Source organism: Maniola jurtina, chromosome 2 (genome assembly GCF_905333055.1).
Source record: "Maniola jurtina chromosome 2, ilManJurt1.1, whole genome shotgun sequence".
In the NCBI taxonomy this organism is placed as follows: Eukaryota; Metazoa; Arthropoda; class Insecta; order Lepidoptera; family Nymphalidae; genus Maniola; species Maniola jurtina.
In genome coordinates this window covers 13347386-13349500 of record NC_060030.1, presented here as the reverse complement: position 1 = coordinate 13349500, position 2115 = coordinate 13347386, and the positions used below count along the sequence as shown (strand labels likewise).

General features: G+C 36.3%; 1 non-coding gene across 1 annotated transcript; it reads right to left on the bottom strand.

Annotated features, from left to right (window-relative positions):
* Positions 1–1512: 1512 nt before the first annotated feature.
* Trnav-aac lies at positions 1513–1585 on the bottom strand. The gene has a single exon. It is a non-coding gene; the product is annotated as a tRNA-Val (tRNA).
* Positions 1586–2115: the final 530 nt, after the last annotated feature.

The following is a 2115-nucleotide window of genomic DNA, read 5'->3' as shown; positions in this document are numbered from 1 at the left end:
GTGCCCAAGACTAAGACAGCATTATCCCCGAGTTGCATACTCTGCTTTTCACACCTCGCAATCTTTCGGTTGATGGCACTGGCCCCTTCGACATCAATGTGTGACGGTGTTGATGATGATGATGAATATTGACAGCTATAACATTACAATATAATATGACGGAAAGTCAATCCCATATTTACTTTGATCACCTAGTAGTAGTATCTCTTTTGTCTGGTAAAGGCTTTGACCGTGGCTAGTTGCCACTCTTCCGACAAAGCCATGCCGCCAGGCGGTTTAGCGTACCCGCAAAGAATACGTAATAGTTCTTACAGACAGGTTGGTTCCGGTACGATGCCGTGTAGAAACCGATCAAGGGGCATGGGAAACCCTCTGCCATATCCCTTCTAAGTTAGCCCGCTTCCATCTTAGACTGCATCTCACTTACCATCAACTGAAATCGCAGACAAGGGCTAACTTGCTTCGGAATAAATAAAATAATTAAAAAAACCACACCCACACACACAGTTTTAATTTTTTAATGGAAGTGGATTTAGATACTTATTATATTCATCAGCACATTCAGTCATGCCTATAGGACCCAAGTTTTTTATCATCAAAATGTTTGCAGTGAATAAAGGAAATAAGTTCCCTAGGCACTTATTTATTTTAAACGGTGCATTTAACTTTAAATATCCGCCACGGATGGTTGGTCTGCGAGTTGTTGAAGCGAATGATTTTCACGATTTTCGAACGAGTTGCGAGACGGAAATAATGCGAATTAAGTTCATTCACAAGTGTATTATTATTTTGAGATAGGTGTCTATTTTTATTTTGCTTGAGTGAGTCTACTAGGACTCTGGTTGATAATAGCTGGCTTTGCCTATAGAAAGTTCCACAGAAGAAGTTTGTATTAGAAATCTACCTTTTTTACTTTAGGAGATGTCTCTCAACAAGTTCTTTTAAAAGTGATAATATTTAATGACTAGCGGCCCGCCCCGGCTTCGCACGGGTGGACACTACCACGAAAAATCCTATCTATTTTCCGGGATAAAATATAGCCTATACGGATTCGGAAGAATCCCTCTAAGTAATGGTAAAAGAAATTTTGAAATCGGCCCAGTAGTTTTTGAGCCTATTCAATACAAACATACAAAAATACAAAGGTTTCCTCTTTATAATATTAGTATAATAGACAAAAAGCTCGCTGACTGTGTTACTGTAATTGCTTTGATATTTCTAATAAGTTTTAAGTTTACTGATCATTATCATTGTGAATAAAATAGTGATAAATAATAATAAAAATTATGTTGTGGTCCGGCTGAGTTTGTTGTGAGCTTCTTCTCAGACCAGGGCGCGTTTGGAGCCGTCGTATTTGTAATCTTAAATTCACCTTATTGACTTTCAAAAAGCTTACATTATTATCATATTTTGAAATATAAAATGATTTTCTAATAATAATTTATTTTGAGAGATTTTATCATTTTAGGTATTTATCTGTTTAATTATATTAAAAAACTTTCAAAAAACATATGTTTCCGCCCGGGATCGAACCGGGGGCCTTCTGCGTGTTAGGCAGATGTGATAACCGCTACACCACGGAAACTTGATATGTGCACAGCTTATTTTTGAAAGACTTCAAGTATGTACCAGTAACTATGTACAAGTAGCCTTGAATATACATTATCTACGAATAATAATAAAATATCGCTACACAATTTTAAATAACACTCTCCCGCTGCACTGTCTTTGTTTAGCGATTTTCAGATTGTTAAGAGGGCTCTCTCCGTCACTAGCTTCATACAATCGTAGTTCCAATTTCATTTGAATATTAAGCAACCAAAGTCCATGAAATTTTGCAGACATATTCTAGATACTAATATCTATGTCTGTGGTTTTCCAGATTTCTGTTAAAATATTCGGTTTCAAAGTTACGCGGTCTTAAAAATTTTCATACAAATCTTTGAGCCCCTGTAATTTTAAAACTACATATTTTTAGAAAAATCTAAAACACCACAGACACAGATATTAGTTTCTGGAATATGTCTGCTTTCATGGACTTCGGTTGCTTAATATTCAAATGAAATTGGAACTACGATTGTATGAAACGACTGACGGAGAGAGCCCTGTTAAAGT